Source organism: Aedes albopictus, chromosome 2 (assembly GCF_035046485.1).
Source record: "Aedes albopictus strain Foshan chromosome 2, AalbF5, whole genome shotgun sequence".
In the NCBI taxonomy this organism is placed as follows: domain Eukaryota; kingdom Metazoa; phylum Arthropoda; class Insecta; order Diptera; family Culicidae; genus Aedes; species Aedes albopictus.
In genome coordinates, this window is record NC_085137.1 from 77,451,814 (window position 1) to 77,478,058 (window position 26,245).

General features: G+C 37.1%; 1 protein-coding gene across 3 annotated transcripts in view; it reads right to left on the minus strand.

The window, feature by feature from the left end:
- The window catches only part of LOC115261027 (protein O-mannosyl-transferase TMTC2), a 1,032,251-nt gene that overhangs the window by 519,484 nt on the left and 486,522 nt on the right, over positions 1 to 26,245 (minus strand). The gene's annotated exons all lie outside the window — the stretch shown is intronic.

The window sequence follows — 26,245 nt, forward strand, 5'->3', positions numbered from 1 at the left end:
TAAGCTCTTTTGGATTCAAATGACACAAAAAGAGAAACCTCTGAGTTTAAGCCAAAAATATTGAGATTTAGAGGTCGCGCAATCACTTCAAAGTCGAATTTTCGAGTAATAAAAAGGTGTTTTCACTTCAAGTGCCATAACTTTCTCAATTTTCAATCGATTTTCAATCTTTTTTAATGAATTTCTCACAAATTAAATTTCGAATAAACTCGTAGAACATTATTTTTTCCAAAGTCACGCAAAATATAAGTTTTTGAAGAATTAATTCATTTTTTTCTTCTTTTTACAAAAAAAAATAACTTTAGAGACCTATAACTTTTTAACCGTTTGACCAATTTTAATTTTTCAAGCTTGCTTTTGTAGATATTTTTGTTGCCTATCTTTGTCCTAAACAAACTTTTCATCAAAGTAGTCATTTTTATGATACTTTTCAGTAAAAACTGCCAAAATATACCTTAAACTTGATTTTTTTTATGCAAAATTGGAGTATTTGACGATTATTCGCAATTTTTTACTCCAAATCAGATACATAGCCTCATATTTAGGGATGTGGAACACATTGGAGGATTTTCTTTTCAAATTTTTTTCTCGCATTTCGAACATGAAAATATTTTTTGATTCAGAACACTCCAAAAACTGAAGTTTAGGGCTTCCATATGATTATTGAGAATATTTTTTTCACTTTGCGCCCGAAACTAAGCATGAAAACTATTAAAATTTTGCCAAAATTCTGATTTTTTCAATAAAATACGTGTTTTTGAACGATTTTTGGTATTTATCTATTTTGAAACGGTTTTTAAAGGTACAGTTTATTCACAGCATTCTTAGGCAACAAAAATATCTACAAAAGCAAGTTAAAAAATTTAAAATTGGTCAAACGGTTAAAAAGTTATAGGATTTTCAAGTTAAAAATTTTTGTAAAAAGAAGAAAAAAATGAATTAATTCTTCAAAAACTCATATTTTTCGTGACTTTGGAAAAAAAATGATGTTCTACGAGTTTATTAGAAATTTAATTTGTGAGAAATTCATAAAAAAGATTGAAAATCGGTTGAAAATTGAGAAACTTATGGCACTTGAAGTGAAAACACCTTTTTATTATTCGAAAATTCGACTTTGAAGCGATTGCGCGACCTCTAAATCTCAATATTTTTGGCTTAAACTCAGAGGTTTCTCTTTTTGTGTCATTTGAATCCAAAAGAGCTTACGAATTCCAGGTTTCAACAACTTTTGAAAAATAAGCCGCAGCCTACTGATTACTCAAGGTTTTGAAAAATTATCGTCCTTATGCTGGTAAGTCTCCATTAAATTTACTTCACGGGGCCTTATAACGTTATTCTAAATTTCAACAATGATTCTTCACTAAAGTTTTAAAAATAAACAATTAAACTATTTAAATTTTGCCAATCAACGAAATTTGTTTAAAATGTTAAAAAATCCTCGGAGAATTTTAAACTGAGAAAATTTTGTAAGTAAACTCTACAGTACATTTTCTGAAGGATCTTCATAGGAATTTATGAACAAAAGATCTGTACAACTTCCTTAATCATTCCCTGAAGGAATTACTAACAAAACAATAAAACAATGTTTGAAGAAATCGTAGTCTCCATGTAGGAAATCATTCTTGGAGTACTGAAGAAGTCTTAGGAGATATTTTCAAACATAAATAATTTTCAGAAGGAATCACAATCGTGGAATTTCCATAAATAAATTGTTATTCAATTTTAAAATATATTTGTAGAGTTGATAGAGTTTTTCAGGAAAGTTTGATAAAAAGAATGTTTGAAGTTTGGAAGATTTGATGAAAGCAATCATTGTTGGTAATTGCTGACGGAATCTGTGGAACGTTTTTTAAAATATTCCCCAGAGTTTGTAAAGGAATCAGTGAATTTATTTGGAAAAGAATTAAGGAAAAGTTTTTATTTCTGGAATAATTACTAGAGGTTTTCCTGTAGTAATTGTTGAACAAGTCTTGTGGAATTTCTGAATTTTCTGAAGGAATCTTTAAAAAAAAGTTTTAATAAATTCAGAATTTCCGATTTTGTGAACAAAGCTCTGGAAGATTTTCCGAATAAATCCCTGGATTTTTTCCAAATATTCTATGGAGTAATTTTTGAGAAATTTCGTAGAAGATTTTGTTGAAAAAAAGAAAACATGGAGTACGTCTAAAGCAATCTACGCAAAATTTTCTCAAAGGATCGATAAAAATATTTTTAAGAATTCTGTTGAAGATTGTTCCAAAGGGATTCTATGAGGCTTTTCCAAAAGAATCTATAGAACATGGAAGCAAATGATGGAAGACTTTATGAAGGAGTTTTAGGAGAAGTTTCTAGAAGAAATTTCGAAGTCTGTCCTGGAACAATTATCAACGAAATTCCTGCAAGACTTTGTTAACGAATCTCTCAATAAATTTCTTGGAGAATTTTAAAACAAATGTCAGGGAGAAAGTCTTAAAAAATGTTCGAGAAGGAACACACGAGAGATGATTCTCTTGAGGAGATTCTGAAGGAAACCCTGGAGGAATTTCTGGGCAAATCTCTTTGAGGGAAATTTCAAAATGGATCTCTGGAGAAATTCTGAAGGATCCCAGTAATATTTTTCAATGGAATCCTTCACAGCAAATAATTTTGTAATATCCAGGCGCGTAACTTCTGGCGATGTATCCATTTTTGGATGTAATTTCTGCCGATTACATCGTTTTCCAACAATTATCACACTTACCATGTACACCCTTTATCATGCTCATTTTAACACGGTGAAATGGCCAAGAGGTAAAGGATATGCTTCACAATCAACGGATCAATGTACGAATCCATGCCAATATTTTACCTATAAATAATTCATCTATCGATTCGGCTCTATAGCGATTGCTAGACCCACTTTCAAGCTGCGGCGGCTAATTTGCTGCGTGGAAAGAATGTATTCTGTACATCACTTTTACGACGCGACTGATGTGCAGCGAAAATGATGTGATATCACAAGAATTTTTTTGCTGTGTTCGAGAAATTTCAAAAGAAATCTCAAGGTAAATTTCTGGAGAAATTTGTACATATAGTCTAGGATGTATTTCTCTTTATAAGAGTCTATGGCACACTAATTGTCATACCAATAAGTGATTGGGAGGCAGTGCCCGAAGCTCTTAACAATTCAGGCCAAACATTTCAATAGGTCCTATCTGCATTTGAGAGGCTCTCTTTGTTCACTTTCTCTTTCAATTATTGCAATGTAATGGTACACTTTTCAACTATTTTTGCAGTACAAATCAAAAGACGATTGTTTTGACCATCGTTCAATGCAAGGAGACAATCATAGTACAAATAAACAGCTGAGATATTAACGAAAGAGAGGGAAACCAAAGAGAGACTCTTTTCTGCAGATAGGACCTTTAGACATGTTTGGCCAGAATTAAAAATAATTTCCTCTTCCGCTTTGACACACATAAGCACAACAGTGTATGAGTTTAGATGTTCATCTAATCCCATCCGAAGGAGGTTTTCATTGTGAAAAAAAGATAACCAAATGCGACTGTGGAATCGAGTTCAGTTCGCGGTCTGCTGGCGACGGAGATAGTCGAGTGACTCCGTAGCTTGAAGGAATAGAAGCGCCCGTCTAGCGAATTGGGAGTCGTGAGTTCGAGTCTCACCGGAGTACGTGGATTTCTTTTCATAATTCAAATCTCAATTTGTTCGAGAACATGTTCTGTTGGGCACATGGATGTCAAAGCATTTTCAACAGTGTAATTTCCCACATGGCTTGGTTAGCCAAAGCAAAATCAAAAAATTTGCATCGGAAATTTGATGTTTTCGATTTTTGCCGCTAGTTGGCGCTGTAAGCGTTTAATGATAAAACCCTTTGGTATTATTGTAGGTGACTATATACGAAACAACTTTGTCGAAATTACAAAGTGATACGATGCCTGTTAAATAAGTTATTCCCTTGGGAAACGAATGTGAATGTGTGCGCGCGCAGTTTGTTTCGTTGTTTGAGCTGCTGTAAAATTAGGAGTAATTTCCATGCCGTGCCTGTCGTACCGCATTGTTTTACGTCATTTTGTCAACGTGTAATGATATTCTATCCGGTGAAATAGAAAGCAGCCTGGATCAACAACGAAAAAGAAATTTGCGTGCTATTTTGTTTTCTTGTGGATACCTCTGTTCAACAATATCTCCAGCGTACAGTGCCGCTTTAGCCGCCTTTGTCAGTCGTCGCCATCCCCGATTGTTTGTCACGCTTGTCACACAGTTGCCTAGGGTGCCATCTAGCTCTGAAGCGGAGAACTTAGAAACGCTCGTGCAGGGTTTACAATACCGCCAAAATACCGTTTAATGATGGATCTTTGTCACAAATGCAATGCTGAAATTCGCCCCGAGGATATTGTTGTGAGCTGCGAAGTTTTTTGTAAGGCTAAGCATATCTACCATGCGAAATGTGTTGGCTTATCGTATGATGAAGGATGTGCTTGCTTGCACAGCAATATAATGTGGATGTGCGACTCGTGCCGACATGCCATCGAACACGGGTGTATTAGGAAGCTTGAAACTGCTACATCGGATTCGAGAATATTTGCAACACAGTATGAAGTCAGCCACTTGAAAACTGAAGTAGAACGTATTAATACAATTGTTAAGCAGTTCACATCGAAACCGTCAACCATTGAACCAACTGAAGAACTTACGCTTGATACTATAAATGTTCCACCATCTACTTCTTCACCGTTAACATCAACGAGATGCAACGTCGTAGATCCTGTCGTCGAACAACCTTCTGATGTCAATATAAACAACAACCTGCAGCTGTATGTTTCTAATATTGCGAATGACGTCACCGAAAATGAAATAGGTCTCATGGTGTGTGAAGCATTAGGAACTGAATGTGTTTTAAATGTGAAATGCCTGGTTTCTCCCTGGAAGGATGTTTCAACGTTAGATTATGTCTCATTTAAAGTTGTAGTTGATGCACGATATCGAAATACCGCCTCAAATGCGTCGAACTGGCCAACCAGTGTGCGATGTCGAGAGTTCAGAGATCGTTATAGCTCAGTGTGGAGACCAATGCGGCCAGCCTAGTGTTATTATTCCTATTTTGTTTGAATCTGTTTTGCAATGTTCGCAAAATTGTATTATCAATTGAGTTGTGTCTGTGAATTAGAATTTAAGTGGTAGTCTGTGCGACACAGTCGAAGACGGAAGAAATAAATAAATAAATAAATAAATAAAGTGAGGTGCGACATTATGGTTGTTTTTCCAGTACATGTAAAAGAATAATAATAATAATAAAATCTCAATACTTCTCCTTACTTTGCCTAGGGTATAACTTTTCTCACAGGCAGGCTTGTCCGCACTGAGCGCATGAAAATTCTGCTCTTTGGATTTACACCATCAAGCACATCATAAATTAGAAATCTTTTCATCTTATCAGATTGAAGGGTGTTGAAATATTGTAAATGTCATTTCAAACTGTCAAAAAACCGCACCGCAGCGCCGCACGGGCCGTTCAAAGTGAAATTCACTAGAGTGTTTTCACCCGGGTGAAAATCTCTTTGCACGCTCCGTGTGGCTCTGCGGTGCGGTTTTTTGACAGTTCGAAATGACATTTACAATATTTCAACACCCTTCTATCTGATAAGATGAAAAGATTTCTAATTTATGATGTGCTTGATGGTGTAAATCCAAAGAGCAGAATTTTCATGCGCTCAGTGCGGACAAGCCTGCTCACAGGCGTCGGATCACTTTGCAATCTTCGACAAAGTTATTTGGAATATAGTTACCTACAATAATATCAAAGGGTTTTATCATTAAATGCTTATAGCGCTACCTAGCGGCAAACAAGATTTCTGCATACATTTGGCCACATTTTCCCATACCAATTTTAAGCACTTTGAGCGCCGTCTTAGGCTAAATCGATGTTGCTCAAATTTTGAACGTAGCTTCTGGGAGTCCAAAACAACCGATTCTTGAGGTACGACTTGGCATTTTTCAAAATTTTTGTTTTTCATATACAGGGATAGACAAAATGATCGGAGTTACGATGAGAAGCTCGGTCGGGCCGCATTGTTTGATGGGAAAAGTCAAAAAGTGACACGATCGTGGGGCAGTTGCGATGGGGAGCTCAGTCGGGCCACATTATTCGGAGGGAAAAGTGAAAAAGTGACGCGATCGTGGGACAGGTAGATAAGGAGCTCGGTCGGGCCGCATTATAGGACCGCTGGTTCTTTACGGACACGAGACATCCCAAGTAACAATCGCCAGCCGCAAACAAGCATGCATGCTGAATTGTTGCTTTATAATGGTAATTATAGCTGAACTAAAATTATGCTGTACATATTACTGTGCAAATGCTTTTTCAATTGAAAAAGTAGCCAATGTTCAACTTTTCGTATTGGTATCAATAACGATAATTTAAAACATTTTTCAAGCGTTTAATAAGATTTTTATTCGACTCGCAGTAATTCCTTTACAACATAGTTTAACAAGACTTTTTTCTGCTTCTTGTTAAGTTCATGTAAAAAATAGGGCATGTATCTGAATAATGTGTTTTTCACAAGTCAAATAAGCGCTTTTGTTTCATCATACTTCGACTCAGAGTACATGATGAAAAACACGTGTTTTTTACCGAAAAACAGCTGAATTAATCTGTTGTTCAGTCGTTAACCATAATGTTGTGCTAATTCACCACTGCTGTATAGGAGTCAGAGTCTGATCATTATTAAACCACGGGAAGTTTATGTTTTGATTTGAGCGCTGCAATTCATCATCCCTAGGATGGCGCAGATAGGAAGGCATGCGGCTGGCAATCGACGGGTCTCGAGTTCGAATCTGGATTTAGGATAATTTATGTGTAGTTATTATTTCACAATATTTGTTCACAGCATTAAGTTCCAATCATAAACTCTCGTGGAAATTGAAAAATTTTGCATTTTTTTATTTTTAATCATTTTTGCTACAGCTGAATAACAGTTTTACTATATATTTGTAAAACGATTTAACAACAAACGTTTTAGTTGGTACACAACACTATGCTTTACAGTTTCTCCAAATTTGTGTGAACAAAACCCGAGCAAAGGTTGTGCCTGAAAATTATCCAAATATTATTCAGCATCATGCTGAATCAATTCGTCGTAAAGGTGCTTGTAAAATGAGTGATTGTTAGTTGGGATGGACCATGCTCGAGGAGGACCTGCAAGCACTCGGAATTTTCGAGCGACGCGTGCTAAGGACGATCCTCTATGGTGTGCAGGAGAACGATGTGTGACGGAGAAAGATGAACCACGAGCTGGCTGCACTCTACGACGAACCCAGCATCCAGAAGGTGGCCAAAGCCGGAAGGGTACGATGGGCAGGACATGTTGCAAGTTTGCCGGACAACAACTCTGCAAAGTTGGTACAAGAAGGCGTGGAGCGCAGGTTACACAAAGGGTGGACCAGGTGGAGCGTGGTCTGGTAAGCATTGAGCGTGACCGTGGGTGGAGAGCGGCACTATTGTTGATTACGTCTTATGTGTATTAAATGCGATGTGGAAAAATTAAATGTAGGTTTGTAGTAGTAATCCTACATTATAGAGATCTGCGGAGGCGGCCATTGTGAGCCAATCGTGCAGAGAGAACTGTCAAAGTGTGAGCCAAATGAACATGCTTATCGTTCGTAGGAAGGCGTCGTTTGAGCGGTATTGCAATCGGAACTAAATAAATTAAAATTATTTATTTTTAATATCGAGATATTGGCGGAATATGTGTGTTTAGTAAAAAGATAAAAATTTATTAATTCTGCTTTCAGAAGCTCATGCTTATGACGACACTTTTGTTGCTGAACTTGTCGAAAAAACTTCCATTGCTGCTTCTTGCTTCACTTCTGCCGATATGAATTTCAGATTTCTTCGATTGCTCCGCTATTTCAACAAAATTTTGAAAAAAAAATCTACCATAATTAGAAAATGTAAACAAAACAACTTGAACCACAACGAAGTCACGCACAAAGTTTGAACATCTAGCTTTGTAGCAAGTGTTGGCAGCTGTTGTAAACAAAACAAACAGCGTTGCCGAATCGACGTATGTAACTTCCGCTCATCTCTATGTACAGTATGCGGCAGGAAAAAATGCGAAAGTGTTTTTCAACTTCAAACCTCATTTTCGTCCATTTGAAGTTAACCAATCTATGTTTCAACGTTACAAGATCTCTAATAGGCTACTTTTCTGACAAGTTAATTAAAAATTTTCCCATTTTGGTCACTAACCTTTTCAGGGCGGTGCCTGAATTTGAAGACAATCAAAATTTTCAAACCGCAGAAAAGCACACAGGTCGCTAAATTTCGTATGTGATAAAACAAAATTTTTATTTTTCTCTACAATATCATCAAATATATGTACTTATTTCATCTAGTATGTGAAACTATATTTCTCTGGATCAGTGTGGTCTGGTTGTTCATCGAATTTAAGCTAATTTTTTTAATGTTATAGTCATTTTGTTTAATGACTATTGGGCGCGCAGTTTATTGATACCCGCTTATTAGGCTTACATTATCACATGTTAAACATCAAATATGTTTATTTTTATTTTGCAGTGCTAGAATATAGACATTGACTGATACACTGTCATGAAAAAATAGTCATATATATCCCATATTTAGCGTGTAATAGTGCCTTGAACTTTTCGCATTTTTTCCTGCCGCACCCTGTAGAGCATTTCTAGTTTGTAGCATGTACGTACTCACATAAAACGGACCAAGGATTGAACGATCGTCAAAAATTTAAAATCCGAGACTTATTCAACAGCAAATAAAGAGAAGCTAACTGGTGCACCATAACCAAAATCCATTACCTAAGCCATTAAGCAGCCGATTGTCACCTGTCCCCTTTCGCTCTTCAATTGTCATGATTTTCTTTCAGTCACGTTTCTGACATGCCGCCTTATAAAGCCAATAAAATACCGAAACGAATTGCAACAGTCTTTCGACGCGATTGTGATACTTTTGATTCGCTCTTTATTGCCGCAAAGAAACAGCTCTGACATAAAGGGGGTCGGCCATTCGCCAAGTGGCACGTTTCCTTCAGTTTTCAGCAAACTTTGAAATTCATGACTATCCATTTGGCGGTGCAAGTTTGTGCAGTGCCGCCAAGAAACCGTGACGTTCTTAATGGATCCCCCCTCCTTAAAGAACGATACCTGATTGACATTTCTGCTCGCTTAGATTTCGTGGAAAGCATTCCAATTGTTTGTCACCGCTCATCGATTCGCCATGCCATAACTTAGCTCCAAATGGGCCGCCGCCATCGCATCGCCGGAGTTCGATCGGTTTCCTTTCCCGGTTTCCTGGTGGGTGGAATCATTTTTGGATAGAAAGGCGCAAAAAACAGCCAGGTTCGAAGCTGAGTGGCAAGATTAAATATTGTCACAAAGAAAAAGGGGTTGATCGGGGTAGGGAGCAACTACGGCTACTGGCACGTGATGGGAATCCTTCGAGGGTTGGCTGGAAGTTGGTTTCGAATGGGAAGCGAACAGATGGCAGCGACTCAGTTGTAACTGGTGGTTCTTGAGTCGGAAGTTGAGTGGGCAATCATGAAAGTTACCTGGCTTTTTTCTTTGGTGGATGACCGGAACCTGGTGAACATGGAATTTGTAATGAACTGTTGAATTGCTTTCCATACATTTATGTTCTGTTTCATGATCAGAATTTTGTATAACCAGCATGGGAGTTGAATACTTTTTACTTTTCATCAGGAAAGATTCTTAAAGGAAGTTAAGTCCTAAGGCATACGGGATGAGGAATCGTTTTTTTAAACATGATATCGATCCAAAACATCCCTTTTCCACATTTTGCTTTTCTACTGAGGATGCTCTGCTTGAGAAGCTTGAACAATTTCTTTGAAATTGATATCCTCCGGATAATTTGATTCCCTCGATGGGAAGAGGGACCATGTGCCGTCATTGATGGCGACATAGATGGGAGCCCATACCAATTAGAAATTGTTAGGTTACACTACTATCCTCATTTTATGGTAACTTAAGTAAATAGACCACAGCTTCTGATTAAAATCAAAATATAACTTTGGATTGCCCCCTCTTTTTACTCGCAAATGAATTGACTGCCACTGACCGGGTGCATGAGCTCACATCCTTCCCGAGGCTCATCGCCACTTCTAACTCACTTAGGACGAAACTATCGCACGGAAGACTTGAGAAGGTAGAGTGAGAAGCAGGAACGCATTCTGAGAGGAGGCACAATGGTCGGAAAAAGATAAAGTTCGGCCAAAACTCTTTTTATGTGTTTAATCGAAGTTAAAGGTCTTTCATGGATTCATTCAGATATTTCCTTCTGGGATTTGTTTGGAAATTCCTCTTATTCTACAAATTCCACAAAGAATATTTAAAAAACATCATGCATGATTTATTTCTGAAATTTCTCATGTTTTTTTTATCATTCCTTCAGGGGTTCGTGCAAAAAAATCGTTCAGAGGTATCTTCACAAATTTCTTTAGACATTTATTTAGAATTTTTTCCAGAGAGTCCTTCAGAGTTTTTCTGTAAATGTTTCAAAAGTTCCTTCAAAATTTTTCACTGGCATTGTTTTGTAAACTCTTCCAAAAATTTCACCAGAAACTCCCACAGTAGCTTCCAATTTGCCCAAAGATGCTACTTGAGATTCCTCCAGAAGTTTTACAAGGAGTTGTCTGAAAATGTTGTGTATGAGTTTCTGCAGGAATTCCTCCACGGATTTCTTCAGAAAATCCTTTAGAGATTTACTCTATTTTTTTCGAGAAATACTTCGGAAATTCCTTTAAGCATTCGCTTAAACTATCTTCCAAGAATTTATTCCAAAATTTTCTCCGGGGTTTGCTTTAAAATTCACTCAAGGATTTTTTTAAAATTCTTCCAATGATTGCTTTTGAAAACTTCCAAAGATTTTTATATAATTCTTTCATGAACCCTTGCTGAAACCAATTCTAGGATTTATTTAAAAAATCTTCCACGAGTTCATGAAAAAAATCTCCTGGAGTTTCTTAAAGAAATTCATTCAGGGTTTTTTTCGGGAACTCCTCGTAGATTTACTTTTTAAAATCATCCAGGAAATCGTAAAGAAATTCTGTCAGCAATTCATTCACAAAATCTTTCAGGGATTTTTTAGAATGTCTTCCAGAAATTTTTCCATGAACTTCTTATAAAAGTGTTACACGAATAGCTTCAAAAAATGTTGCGTGAATTCCTTTAGATTAGATTATTAGGTTATTAAGTTTATTGCCAAGATTTAATTACACTCCTTAAGATATTACTTCAAGACATTTTTCTTGCAGAAATTACTCCAAGAATTTATTGAGAAAGTCTGAGAAAATCATCCAAGGATTACTCCAGAAAATTTTCATTAGGTTCTACCAGAGATTTTTATAAGGATTCTCACGGAAAGGCTGCAAGACTTTCTTGTAGAGATTTCTGCAGAAATTCACACAGAGATTTCTTCAAGTAAATTCCGCCGGTATTCCCCTATGTATTTTCGCAAAAATTCCTTCCAGATTTCCTCCCAGCATAGCTCGAGTAATTTCTCTACGATTCCCTCCACGAATTCATTTAAAAAAAGTTTATTATTTTTATTAAAGGATTTCTATTCCAAAAATATCTCAAGAGGTTTTGTCAGGTATTCCACCAGGGGTTTCCAGGTGTTTCTTCAGGCATTCCTTCTTGAATGTCTTCAGAAATTCCATAAATCTTTAAATATTTCTGTTTTTTTTTAGATTTTTTTTTAGGAATTCGTTTAAAATTGTCTCAAGGTGAAGATATGACGAAGCCACAGCTCAAATTTTCAAGAGCACAAATCTGAAGAACCGAATATCGTATTATGCTGAAAATTTGATCGATTAGTCACCACCAGCGGGTAACCAATCGATCAACTTTTCAGCGCAATCCGACATACGGTTCTTCAGATTTGTGCTCTTGAAAATTTGAGCTGTGGCTTCGTCATATCTTCTTTTTTAATTACTTTTCAAATTTCTTCAGCGATACTTTCGGAAATATCATCAAAGACTTTTTCAATATTCCTAGAATAGCTTCACAAATGTAAGCAGGGATTTCTTCAAAAGTTTTTCCATGGATTCTTCTAGAAATTGTTCTAGCAGTTCCTTCAGGAATTGCTCAAGCGGTTCCTTCAGAGATTCCTCAAGAAACTCATCCATGCGAATGCACTGAATTACCGAAGCATTGCAATGACCTTTTCGCCAAAGAATTACCCCAAATACTCCATTCATCGTGATTATCGACAAAGCGAGAGATATTCACAAAAACCCAGATTAATCCACCTAGTGGTGATAGTGCCTTTCTCGTCGAATATGTATTCATGATCTTTACGTCAACATTAGCCGATCCTGAGAACACTTATACGCTTAATACGATTCATGTAAAATTTGACCTCCTTATAGATCAAATTGTGCACAGTAATTTTAGACGCAAAAGGAGCTTCGAAAAACTTTTATGCAGTTCAGTATCATAATTTACATTTTATATTACTCATTTTGATACCATAATGGCCAATTTTTCCGAACTGGCTCATTATGCAACTGAAATGAGTTGCATAATGAAAAATAGTTGTATAATGTTCATAATGCAATTCATTTGAGTTGCATTATGAACAATATGCAACTCAAATGGGTTGCATTATGAAAAAAATCATTGCATAAAATTTTGTATGGAATTCGTTACGAAACTCGATTTTTTCAGCACTCTTCGTATTTATCTAACTCGGCAAGCCTCGTTGGATAAATGTACGACTCGTGCTAAAAAAATCAACTTTTTGCTACTCGTTACATAAATAACTCAAATATTGTCTGTGGTTATTTTCTTGTTAACTGGTTTTCAGGCTGGCTTAAAAGCCGCGAATTGATGTGTTCCATGGGGAGCACCCATTAAGTATGTCACGCTGAAATTAGGAATGTACGAAGCTCCCCTCTGCCCCTTTCGTACGGGTTTCTCCTATACTTAATACACAGACAAACAGACGTAACACTTCGAACATTTTTCGATTAAAATCATAGTCACGGAAACATATTCGCCCAATGCTAAAAGGACATTGTTTGGCTGACCACCAACTAGGTGGCGGTAGTGAGCAAACGTCAAACTCGAACAAAACTATGCAAGCGCCACGATTGGGCAGTTGGCCAACTATCAAAATTTTGAAAAAGACCGCTGAATCGATGGGAATTATCAGAGTGTTACGTCTGTTTGTCTGTGCTTAATACATTGCTTGTCACACTTTAACAACCCCCTCTCCCCTAGTATCGTGTTGTACTTAATGGCCTCATGCATGAATTAGGTTTACTTCTATATTTTACCATTTCTGGCGGGGCATTCGTTACCTGTTCTTCAACACTACCGGTTCTCCCAAATGTGCGTCTGAGACTTTTTGCTGACAAAAAGTTAATTAGATTATTGAAAAAGCCGCGATTTGATGTGTCGCATGCACAGGTTCGGGTCACTTTTATATTTTACCACTTATGACGAGGCACCCAAAATCGGTTCCCGGACAGGACCTGTTGTCCCAAATTTGGTCTGAAACATTTGTTTTGTTGCTAACCGTTCATCAGATTACCGAATAAATCATTTGACATGTCACATGTATTGATTCCCTTTTACATTTTATATTTCCGGCGGGACAGACGGAATCGGTTCCGTAGTGCACTGATTGGTCTGAGACTTTTGTCTTGTCGACTGTTCATCATGTAACCTAAAAGCCTTGATTTGTGGTGTCGCATGCATGGGTTTGGTTTACCTTCAGATTTAACCACTTCCGTCGGGACACCCGAAACCGGTTCCGGAAAACTATCGATACACTGAACGGCGGTTTGCGGTGAAAATTACTATTCTGAGGGTCAATTTAAATGCACCACGGAGAAAAACTAAGCACGTTTGAAACAACAAATATATTGGTTGAGTTCCAAACTACAGATTTGGTTGTTTCTAGTTTGAAATTTATGGCTTTCAAACAAACATTTTGTTTGCAATGAACACATTTCTTTGGTTGTTTATACCTACGGAAACCCTTAACAAACAAACAATATTATGGTTGTTGCAACCTGTCCCATTATGTATTTTCAAAAAAAAACATTAGTTTATTTTTATCAATGTTTGGGTTGATCGTTTTTGCTGTGCAACATTAAACACAAACTAAACTTTTAGGTAGGTTTGACCAAATACATAAGTAAACATAAAGTGGAGTTTTGTTTGGCGAATAAACAACAAGAGAATTGGTTTTAAATAAACTAGATTTACAAGTTGTCCGGTTTTGTTTATCTCGGTGACCAAACAATAGTTGTTTTTATATAAAAAGGAGCGCTTTCAAAACGGCCGGGAAATAAGTTGGAAGTTAAAAATCATTTCTTTCGAAATTAGCTGCCTAAATTGGAACATATTTGGTAAGTAAATGTAGTAGTTATAATGAATACTTGTTAAAACATGAATACTTTATTTTTCAAAAGATGTGCAGCGAGGGTACAATCCATGGAGAAAATTCCTGACATGTCGGAGCCCATCGAATTCAAGCGATCCGAGGCATAACATTTTAAGAAGCGACTCCAAAACATCCAGCGGAATTAGATTCCATTCTGAAAATGATAGTATTCTAAGCAAAATTAAGTTGATAGTAAATACCGAATAAGACAAAAAAAAATGAATACCTAGTTATATTTATTTGTTTAACTAATAAAATTGCATAATTTTGATGTTTCTGTTTTAAATATTCTCATAATTATAAAAAAGAACAAATGGGGAGGGGAAAGCGGGGTAGTAGAAAAATCATGATTTAAATTCAATAAAAACTTTACTTGAATCATGCTGCATTATTCGTTGATTTAACTCAAACCTTGTTAAAAGCAAACTAATCACTTTGTTTTAATCAACAAAAACTTTAGGTTGTTTCGCAAGCTGTCAAAAGTGTGCAACCAATATTTTGGTTGTTCCGAACAAAAATTGGTTGAAACGACTTTGTTGCCTGTAGAATAAGCAACATATGATTTTAGTTTGTGTTTACCAGGGTGAGTAGTTCATATTGACCAACCTTTTGTTTGTGCAAAATTCAACATAGCATTTTGGTTGAAATGAACTCAGATTTGGTTGTTGTTACTAATCTTTTTTTTCCGTGATAAAAGTGAACCAAACCCATGCATGCGACACATCAAACAGCGGCATTTCCGATAACCTAATGAACGTTAGCAAGCAAATAGGTTCAGACTGCAGGGTGTTAGGTTCGTGAATGCAAAATTTTTAAGGAGTGAGAGAGGATCATAAATGGTGAAAAAAAAAAATGTGTACCCATATGGTCAAATCTCAACCGTTACGTAGTAATAGAACTTTACATGTTTTTGACTTTGCTTGCCTCAAACTGGCTACAACTTGAAAATCTTTCAATTTATTGGTTTAGTTAAATAACTTAGTTTTCTAAAACAAATACGCTCGAAAGTATTGATTTTCATTTGTTTGTGTAAATTATCTTTTAAAAATGCGTAATAAATTTGAAACTTAGTTTAGGAAAATTCGAGGCTACTGTTCCGTTCTACAACGAGCTCTTTGACTTCAAACGTCTAGCTCCTTTCGTGTTCTTGTTATTCCGCATTCAACATCGTATTTCAGATCATGAATTTGCAACTGTAAAGGTAACAACTTTTCTGCACACTGTGCCGCTGGAGCTAGGGCACGCTGATATTAGCACATTTGCCCAAAAGTACACGCGGCAAATCCCTGAGGAAAGGAACAGCCGCGTTTTTTGCTCCCCTTTTACTCCATTCTTATGGGAGATAACATTGCGGCGTTTCCTCAAGTGCGGCTGTTCCTTTCCAAGAGGACTTGCCGCGTGGAATTTCGTGCAAATGCGCGTTTTAAAACATTACAAAGGCCGCGCTGTGTGTCATATTCAGCACATCAGTCAATATATCGTTTTGCACCACGCACGTTCTTTTTTATTATTATGAAAATATTTAAAACAGAAACATAAAAATTATGCAATTTTATTAGTTATAATAAATATAATAAATATAACTAGGTATTCATTTTTTTTTGTCTTATTCGGTATTTACTATCAACTTAATTTTGCTTAGTATACTATCATTTTCAGAATGGAATCTAATTCCGCTGGATGTTTTGGAGTCGCTTCTTAAAATGTTATGCCTCGGATCGCTTGAATTCGATGGGCTCCGACATGTCAGGAATTTTCTCCATGGATTGTACCCTCGCTGCATATCTTTTGAAAAATAAAGTATTCATGTTTTAACAAGTATTCATTATAACTACTACATTTACTTACCAAATATGTTCCAATTTAGGCAGCTAATTTCGAAAGAAATGATTTTTAACTTCCAACTTATTTCCCGGCCGTTTTGGAAGCGCTCCTTTTTATATAAAAACAACTATTGTTTGGTCACCGAGATAAACAAAACCGGACAACTTGTAAATCTAGTTTATTTAAAACCAATTCTCTTGTTGTTTATTCGCCAAACAAAACTCCACTTTATGTTTACTTATGTATTTGGTCAAACCTACCTAAAAGTTTAGTTTGTGTTTAATGTTCACAGCAAAAACGATCAACCCAAACATTGATAAAAATAAACTAATGTTTTTTTTTTGAAAATACATAATGGGACAGGTTGCAACAACCATAATATTGTTTGTTTGTTAAGGGTTTCCGTAGGTATAAACAACCAAAGAAATGTGTTCATTGCAAACAAAATGTTTGTTTGAAAGCCATAAATTTCAAACTAGAAACAACCAAATCTGTAGTTTGGAATTCAACCAATATATTTGTTGTTTCAAACGTGCTTAGTTTTTCTCCGTGATATTTGGCCACTTCCGGCGGGACATCCGGAACCAGTTCCGGAACACTACCGCTTCAGATATGGTGTGAGACTATTTCCCTGCTAACCGTTCATCAGGTTACCGAAAATGCCGCTGTTTGATGTGTCGTATGAATAAGTTATGTTCAATTTTATATTTGGCCACTTCCGGCGGGATTCCCAGAACCGGTTCCGGAACGCTACCACTTCAGATATGGTCTGATGCTGTTTTCCTGCTAACTGTTGATCAGGTTATCGAAAATGCCGCTGTTTGATGTGTCGCATGCATGGATTTGGTTCTCTTTTATATTTGGCCACTTCCAGCGGGACATCCGGAACCGGTTCCGGAGCACTACCAGTTCAGATATGGTCTGATACTGTTTTCCTGCTAACCGTTCATCAGGTTATCGGAAATGCCGTGGTTTGATGTGTCGCATGAATGAGTTATGTTCAATTTTATATTTGGCCACTTCCGGTGGGACATCCGGAACCGGTTCCGGAACACTACTGGTTCTGAAATGGTCTGACACTATTTTCCTGCTTACCATTCATCAGGTTATCGAAAATGCCGCAGTTTGATGTGTCGTATGTATGGGTTTGGTGCATTTTCATGTCTGGCCCCTTCCAGGGGTACCAGTCCGGAACACCTAAATGGCCATAACTCCGGAACGGCTGGACCGATCCGAACCATTTTCAATACGAAACAATGGGACCAGATTCCGCGTCGAATGAACCGTCGGTCATTAAAATCGGTTGAGGTTTACTGCCAAAAAGTGATGTGAGTTTTTTTGTCCACACACATACACACATACACACACACACACACACATACACACATACATACACACAGACATCACCTCAATTCGTCGAGCTGAGTCGATTGGTATATGTGACTCGACCCTCCGAGCTTTCTATCAAAAAGTCATTTTTGGAGTGAACATATAGCCTTTCCAGTACACTTAGTGTACGAGAAAGGCAAAAAATAAAGTCAGAAAGAAAAGTATGAGATTAAGGTAAATATATAAAACCCTTAACTTATAACTTATGATATGAACATATATACTTATCATGAGGTATGCTGTAGCGCTTATATAAGTGCTCCACAAAATACTTTATTGATATGAAGTGCTCCGCGTGTCAGAAGGCTGAAAACCCGTGCACCATAAGTCATTTTGGATTTTAGATCGCCCTAGTGGAAATTGTGGTCGCCATTTTTGGAATCCGGATATCTTACTTATACCAAATATACCCATTTTTCATTGTTTTAGGGCCTAAAACTCCATTAAACAGTCTCCATCTTGAATTTTAGAGCGCCATCTCGGATATTCAGGTTGCCATTTTTGGACTCCGGACACCTTCCTCATACAAATTATAACCATACTTCATGGTTTTAGAGGTGCCATCTTGGGTTTTAGACCGCCATCTTGGATATTCAGGTCACCATTTTTAGACTCCGGACATCTTGCCCATACAAAATATACCCTTATTGCATGGTTTTAGAGCCAAAGACTCCACTTAACAACCGCCATCTTGGATTTGGAACCACCATCTTGGATTTTAAACCGCCATCTTGGATATTCTGGTCGCCATTTTTGGACTCTAGACATCTCAAATGTACCCATATTGCATGGTTTTAGGACCTACAACTCCTTTAAACAGCCGCCATCTCGAATTTTAGAACGCCATCTTGAATGTAAGGTCACCATTTTTGGACTCCAGACATTTTCCCCATACAAAATATACCTTTATTGCATGGTTTAGAGCCTAAAACTCCGTTATACAGCCGCCATATTGAATTTAGAGCCGCCGTTTTGGATTTTAGACCGCCATCTTGGATATTCTGGTTAATATTTTTGGACTCCGGACACCTTCCCCATACAAAAAATACCCTTATTACATGGTTTTAAAGCCTAAAACTCAACTAAACAACCGCTATCTTGGATTTGGAGCCATCATATTGGATTTTAGACTGCCATCTTGGATATTCTGGGCGCCATTTTTGGACTCTAGAAATCTTCCTCATACCAAATGTACCCATGTTGCATGATTTTAGGACCAAAAACTCCTTTAAACAGCCTCCATCTTAAATTTGAAGCCGCCATCTTGAATTTTAGAACGCCATATTGAATGTAAAGTCGTTATTTTTGGACATTTTTCCCATACAAAATATACCCATATTGCATGGTTTAGGATCTAAAACTTCGATATACAGCCGCCATACTAAATTTAGAGCCGCCATTTTGGATTTTAGACCGCCATCTTGGATATTCTGGTTACCAAACTGCACTATACAGCCTCCATCTTGAATTTGGAGCCGCCATCTTCGATTTTACACCGCCATCTTGGATATTCAGATCTCCATTTTTGGACTCAAGACATCTTTCCCATACAAAATATACCCATATTGCATGGTTTTAGGGCCTGAAACACCTTTAAACATCCGTCATCTTGAAATTGGAGCCGCCATCTTTGATTTTGACCCGCCATATTGGATACTAAGGTCGCCATTTTTGGACTCCAGATATCTTGCCCATCTAAAATAAACCCATATTGCATGGTTTTAGGGTGGTAAACTCCATAAAACAGCCGCCATATTGAATTTGAGACCGCCATCTTGGATATTCAAGTCGCCATTTTTGGACTCCCGACATCTTTCTCATACAAAATATACCCATATTGCATGGTTTTTGGGCCTAAAACTCCATTAAACAGCCGCCATCTTGAAATTGGAGGCGTTATCTTGGATTTTAGACCGCCATCTTGGATATTCTGGTCGCCATTATTGGACTCCAAACATCTTCCCCTTTCAAAATATGCCCATACTGCATGGTTCAGGGCTTAAAACTTCATTATACATCCGCTTTCTTGAATTTGGAGCCGTTATTTTGGATTTTAGACCGCCATCTTGAATTTTGAACCGACATTTTAGAATTTTCGGTCTCCTATGTTGATATCCGCACAAAATTCGTCAACCATGCTGAAGGGTACTTTTGTACGCCGCAGTTTGATGTGGCTTGGTACAGTTTTGTGGGCTGTTCTACCGGTGCTGGTTCGGATCACTCAAATGGCCATAACTCCGGAACGCCTTGACCAATCCGGACCATGTTTAATAGCAAACAATGCGATAATGACAAAAACATATTTAGCACACGTAATTTTTTAGTTTGTATGTGTTTTTTGGGCAATTCTTTTGTGATTTTTTTTAAATACCTAAAAATCCAAATTTCATCAAATAGTAAATCGTGAATAACTCTTAAACGGATAGAAAAAACGCCATGCTGTCTTCGCAAAGTTTTTCCTCATGAAATTTCCTATCTTTTTATGGAAATTGTTTTAAATTAGCATTAAGTTCAGATACTTTTTTGATGGGTAAAATGCAAAGTATATCCAAAAATGGTAAATTTAAGTATATTCAAAAATTCAGTATGAAAAAGTTACCTGCAAAACATGTCGTTAATGATTTTTCCCAAGAAGTTTGGATCTATATCAAGCTGTAAAAAATATAAAAATAGTGGGTATTGCCAATTTTTGTACGGTAAAAAATATTTGTATGAAATTTATTACGAAAAAAGGCCATTTTTCAAAAATCTCACCGGGGCGACCCCTAAACGTCATTTTTGAAAGTTGCCGTCATACAAAAGTTTGTTTCTAGCCCCTTAGCTATCATTTACTGGGTGAGCCCCCAAGCTTTTCGACCTTGTGCAATATTGGAACAACTCAATACACACACATACATACACACATACAGACATCACATCAATTCGTCGAACTGAGTTGATTGTTGTAAGTGACTTGACCCTCCGAGCTTTCTATCGAAAATTCGTTTTTTGAGTGAATATATAGCCTTTCAGTACACTTTGGTGTACGAGAAAGGCAAAAATGTACATAAAATCGAAGAACACAAAGTCGAGTGTCCACTAAAACAAGGTATACCTGTATTATTTCAAAGATTCTAAAGAATTTATCTAGGATTTTTTATACTGTTTCTGCAGGAATTTCTTCAGAAATGTCTCTAGGTAAGGATTTTTGTGTACAAATCCCTTCAGAAGTTGTATTAACATTTTTTTTCATCGGTATCTTCAGGAGTTCTTCCAAGGGTTCCTTCAGAAATTTAATGAAGGATATCTTCAAGAACTCCACCAGTACCTTTGTCTGCCATTTCTGCAGGTTTTTTTTTATAGAATTGAATTCCTACAGAATTTCTTTCACGGATTTTTAAAGCTACCCTCCAGTCCTTTAAGAAGCATTCTTGTCTCCTAATTAGTTACAGAGTTCCTCCAGTGTCTAATATTTTTTTTTCACAGAAGTATATTCCTTTCCTAAGTATATTCCTTGGTATTATCCCTAGGCGTTTGTCCAGGAATTGATCACACGATAACAGAAATTACTTCAGGATATTTTATCCAGGAATTCCACCTACAAAATCAAGAATTTCTCTTACGAGTTTCCGAAGGTATTTTTAGGAGTGAGCCCAAATCTAATTATGAACCAGACGAATAAGGCAGAAAATGCTGCTTGTTTGTTGGAAGAACTTTTAAAGAAATCCATTTTTGGAATTGCTGAAGATATCTCTAAGATTCTGAAGAAGTCTCTGGAGAACAGAATAGAACAGAAGAAATCCCAGCGGGAAATTCTGAAAGTATCCCTGAGGAGTTCCGTGGCCAGGAAGGCGGACTATCCCCAGAAGTGTCAGTTTGAGCATCTCATTCTATGAACGTGTGAGTATAGTATCGAGCCACTTGGGCAGTGGCTGGTATTTTGGGCAGTTTTTCGCAATAACCAATTGGCAAAACCAATTTTGTTCACGTCTGTTGTGTCAATTGGCGCAACATTAACTGAGCAATAACAAAAAAGTGTCCAAAATAGATGCCCTGCCGAAATGGTTCCCCTTCCCTACATTTAAGCGAAAGTCCTCATTCGGGTACATGGATTTTTGGTAGTGAAGTAAAAAGCCTGTACAAATCTCAGGAAGTAAGAATCTCATTTAGAATCTTTTAGATTTTTTTAAGAACTCCTGAAAAGAAATCAGGATTACCTGGAGAACCGCATAGATAAGCATCTTCAAAGATCCCTTGAAAAACAACTTGTGATATTTCTAAAGGAAATTTTGTAGAAACTCCTAGGAAAGATTTTTAAATAAATTTCTTAAAAAATCCGTGGACAAATTATTGGGGATATCCTTAGAAGAAACACAGGATATAATTTTGGAGTAGTGCATCAAGAAATATCCGGAAAATATTCTGAAGGAGTCGAAGTATGAAGTCCTGCAGGAATCTCTGTTGGACTTGAAATTCCTGTTGGAATCACTGAAAGTAATATTGCAAAAATCTCTGGAGGAATTTCTGCAGGATTTTCTGGATGAATCCATGAAGAAATTTCTGCAGTTTTTAATGCAATCTCCAGAACGATTCCTGAATAAAACTCTGTTGGAATTTCTGAAGCAGTACCTGAATGAATTTCTTCAAGAATATGTGAAGAATTTATTGAAGAAAGTTTGAAAAGATTTCCAAAGACATTTATAAAGTTCTGGATGCCTGGAAAAAGTTTTGATAAAATGTTAAAATGAATCCCAGAAGAATGCCGAAAGTCATTCCTGGTGCAGTTTCAGAAGAAACCTATAGAAATCTATTTAAAAGAATTCTTGAAATGGATATTTATGAAACCCCTGGATAAAATTCTTAGAGAGTTCCGAGATATTTTGAAAAAAAAATAGCCAGATGCGTTTCTATTCGAAACCTTGCTTTGGTCTATGGATTACTCTTCAAGCTAATTCATGAAAGTTAGAACTAGGAATCTTTGGACAAATTTGTGGAAGATTCTCAAAGGGCTTTTTGAAGGAATCTCCAGGGGAATGTATTGACGAATCCCTGGAAGTATTTCTTGAATAACCTTTGTAAAAATCTCTGAAGCAGTCTGTAGAAGATTTGATAGAGAAATCTTTGGAGAAATTTCTGGAGGAACCTTTGGTTTTCTTAAGGAATCGCAAATGCAATTTTGCAAAGAATCTTTGGATGATTTTTTGAAAGAATTCTCGAACGGATTCCTAAAAAAAGCTTTAAAACATACTTTAAAAATACTAGATTCTTTTAGAATTTTCTCCAAAGTTTTTTCAAGAATTACCCCAAAAAATAATTTAGGAACTATTTTATGAATTGGAAATGGATGCCTTTAATCCTCCAGGAATGGCTTCTTAAAAGTCTTTTACAGATTTCTTTTGAAAGTTTGTTGGCACAGCTATCATAGATCGCTCCGGAGTTTTCGTTAGAGGACCCTTGAGAAGTTTCTCCAAAAATTGTCCTAAAAAGGCTTCCATAAGTTTTCATTGATTTCTTTAGGAATCCGTGCGAGATCTTTTTCAGATTCTTTCAGAAATACTTTCAAATATTCTTTGAGGAAATCAAAAGTTTCAGCAATTTATCCAAGGATTGCTGTAGAAAAACTTTGAAGAAATTTCTGAAGAAACCTAAGTATTTTCCAAAGAAATAAATGGACGAATCATGGAATGAATGGAATCTTCAAAGGCATTCATAGCAGAATTTATTGAGAATTCCTTGGAAGATATTCTCCTGGTTTTGTTTCTTCTACAATGATACACTATGCCCAGGGAGACGAGAAAATTTTCCCGGCCGGAACGGGGATCGAACCCGCGTCTCCGGATTGGCGATCCATAGCCTCAACCACTAGGCTAACTGGAGACCCCAGTTGCTATAATATATTTTTTGGAGAAAAATATAAATTTCATAAATAGCTGGCAAATAGTTGCAGTATTTAACGAAAAAAAACACATTTCGTCACCCTCAGCATGGTCATGCTGAATTCCCGTACGCTTATCGCATCGGCTCTATGGACCCTTCTCGTGTACATATGAAGACTGAAACATTGCCCAGACAACCAGTATTCGTATATAATGTTGCATAAGATGATAAACTGGAGGCCATCTGCGTGCACTGGTTGACTGGGCGAGATTGATTCGTCTTCATTCAATAGATAAACTTCGAGAAAACCATTGCAATTTAACCGAACCTCGATAAACTCGAAAGCGGTTTCTACAATTGCTTTGAAAGACTAATAGTGACTCGCTCCATCGGTTCCAACGGAAATGCATGTGCATATCTCCGAAGAAAAAAAAAATAACTGCCATGCTCCCCTGAAATGCACTGCTCTTTTGTGCCAGCATCATATAAATCCCCACCAGGAGTCGCAACCCACATTACAAATGCAGAAAGCACTACTGTGTCAGCTTATTTCCAGACAATTTCCATTCAATATTAACGGGAGCAAATATTGCACAATGCAACCGCCCACCACCAACAGCAACAACGCAGCTAGGACGGACGGTGGTGGATGGCATGGCGTTTTGTTGTGTGTAGGTATTTGCCCTCGGTGACTTCGGTGTGTGCTATTGTGTTGTTCACCCCACCAGCCAACAGCCGGATGAACTTAGTCCCGCCGACGTCAGTGGGGGGCAATATGTAGCGATTCAGCTGCAGCATCTCCTCTGCCCAGTAAGTCTCTGACGACTGGGAGTGAATGGGAAAACTTGTATTGCATTACCTACCCACTGGCCCCACCGATAGGATGAGAAATTGCAATGGTGTGCTGTTATAGCAGGAGAGCAGTTTCGTACTTGGATTTATGCATAAGATGGAGAAGATTGTTGCTTGACAGCTTTAAACCACGTTTCCAACAGTCAGTGTAATGAATAACTTGTAAATCAAAGCCAAATTCGACTCAGCTATGATTGCTGACGACTTAATGCTTTTGGCTCATCTTAAATAGGGGAACTTACGTATTCTCGGCAGTTTTGTTCTCTTCGTCATGGGGGGTTTTTTGAAACCTGTAGGTCTCAGAGTTGGCCTCTAATCCTTCTCAACCAAGCTGAGTTATATGCCCCAATTTCAGACAATTCGGCCCACAAAAACCCCCCATGACGAAGAGAACAAACCTGCCGATAATACCCCAGACAACCAATTCACACGTATAATGAAATTATGTTCATGTTATACGTACTTTTATGCGGAAAAGTTACATCGCATAAGATGCAGTAAAAGTGCCTTATGCGTACAAAAGTGGATGCACGGTGTGCACTATTGCGACGTAATATATCATCTTATGCGACATAATAATATTAGAAAAAAAAAAAACAATTCTTGTCACCTCAGTTTCGAACTAAGAACCTTTGGATTTTCGAGCCACACTTCACACAGAACACCAAACACTACTTATGAATCACACTGATTAAATGTCATGACCTTCTAACTCACCTCAGTGTTGGAATGCACTTGGTTTCCGTGCTCTATCCAGAGCTCAAAATGACGAAACGTGATGTCCCACACAACTATCACTACCTCTCTCTTGCTCGCACCACCCATTAAAAATTATCAGGTCATTCAAACAAAAATGTTGACTTTATAACTTATTTTGTAACCATAATTATGTCTGTTAACTTTCTTGTAACTTTTTGGCTCTTCAAAAGCACCTCTTTCATTGTTATCACATATCACATCGCAATATACCAACTTTAACGATTCTGGCTTATGTGAGTTTGTATGCACATTTTAATGAGTTTATTTTTACTTTTATGCGATTTAGTTTGTACACCAATGCGAGTTTCACTGACATAATAAGAAAAGTACCAAGCGAAGTCGTAATCATCACAGTGCGCAATTATGTGAATTCAATTGACACTTTGCGAGTCCGCTCGAACTCTTTTGCCAATAAGTAAAGTTCATCGCAATAAGTAGTTATACATTATAAATGTTAATTTGCACTCTTATTTGATTTTACCAGATACATCGCAATAAGTTCAAAAAATAACATCATATGCTATGAAAATTGTCATCCAGCCGTATATATATGCGATAGTGAGTTAAAATAGTACTTTATACGATGTACAGCGTACATCCTTATGCGATTTCTGGTTGTCTGGGACCCATCGTCACCCTACGTGGCGGAGGAAAAGGAAGCTGAAAAATAACTCAAAATAAGTTGAAAAGTACACCGTCTATTGGATAATCAACATAAAGAAATTGAGTTGCGTTTTTAACCCTCGAGCGATCGCGCTGTTGTATTTTGTACAACACGTTCAAAAAATCTCGCTTTTTGTACTCAGCATTAGCGTGGTGCTGACGGTGGTGGCCAACTGCGCGAGTTACGGAAGGTTAAACCGTAAATCTAGTCTTAAATTGTCTGTACGATTTTCTGAATAGAAAACGATTCCCAAGTGTATTTCCTTATATGAATATCATTCGTCGTATAATTCATGCACATATGAAATGCATGAGACAAAATAGGAGTGAAATCATAACAAATATCATGGAATTGCATGAGTTCTATGGACTCCCCTTCAAGCCATCCACCCAACCCGATATGCTTGGGAGTCTTCCTCAGATACAATGAGATGCTGTGAAAGCAAGAAGAACAGCTAGGTACACCAGCCAGAAGAGCAA